The sequence below is a fragment of the Elephantulus edwardii genome, unplaced genomic scaffold, assembly GCF_000299155.1.
Source record: "Elephantulus edwardii isolate Elephantulus edwardi_28Jun2011 unplaced genomic scaffold, EleEdw1.0 scaffold00063, whole genome shotgun sequence".
NCBI lineage: Eukaryota > Metazoa > Chordata > Mammalia > Macroscelidea > Macroscelididae > Elephantulus > Elephantulus edwardii.
This window is the reverse complement of record NW_006399813.1, coordinates 4,703,943-4,705,071: the sequence shown is the minus strand read 5'-3', so window position 1 is coordinate 4,705,071 and position 1,129 is coordinate 4,703,943.

The following is a 1,129-nucleotide window of genomic DNA, read 5'->3' as shown; positions in this document are numbered from 1 at the left end:
CGGGGCCGGGCGGGGCGCGCTCAGGCGCGTCTGCTCGCGCTCCCCGGGCTGCAGAGCCCAACCCGAAGCCGTTCTCCATCCGCACCCATCTCCTCCCCAGCGGCCGTCTCACTCGCTTCCCTCGAGGGTCGGAGGGGCTTGAACACCCGTTTTAGAGCTGGGCAAACTGAGACCTTCTCTGTACACAGGCTCCGGAGTGGATCTCCCAGCGCTTGGTCTAGGCTCAGGAGAGCGTCAAGCGCTCCCCAGACGTCGGTCTGGCCTGGCTTTGACGGTGGTGGAAACCCTCTCCTTCATTAAATTTAGGGGCTTCCGGGGTGGGGCAGCGCCCTCCTCTTCCTCAGACAAAATCCTACACACACACTCTTCCCCATCTCCCTGGGAAGAGTATTGGGGGTTCACTAGAACCCAGAAGAAGCTAAGCAAGCGCCCTGCATTTGCATGGAAAAACCCTAAACCCCTCCTATTTTCGTCAAGCTCCCCCAGAAGAATATGAGCGCACCAACTCCATCCCCAGAAGAGTGGGATGCCTTCCAGCCCCATCCCATCTGCGCCTGGACAGGTGTAGGAAGGGGGAGGATGGGAATGCTCTGCCCAAGACTTCCCGTCGTTTCTTTTTTAGAAGTAGAGTGGGTGGAGTGGGATGGGGATGTCCTGAAATAATCCTCTTGGGGAAAACGGAGGGCTGAGGGAAATGATTTTTTAATTAGTAAACACCCCCCCCCCCCACTCCCTCCTGAGGCCTGACCTCAGAGGAGGTGTAGGGGGTGGGCTCTCTGGAGAATGCTCGCCTCTGTCTACACCTGTGCCTTGGATTTTATTTATGTTAGCCTACCTTATCTCAGCGAGAGAAATTGGTGGCAATCACCTTCCATAAAGATGTACAGCTTGGAGAACGATCTGGGGGCAGCACCCCTCTGTTCTTTAGGGTCTCTGTGAGGCATGCTGGATAGTGGGCCCTATTCTGGAGAGGATAGAAGGAGGAATGGGGGCGGTGAGTTATTTATGGTGAGGTGATTCCCCCCCGCCCCTTACTCTTCTATAAAAGTGTAACCTTACAGTGAAATTCAGGAAAGGAACATTTATGTCTGTTTATACCTGTGTGGGGGTAGTGGTGAAATCCTCACCT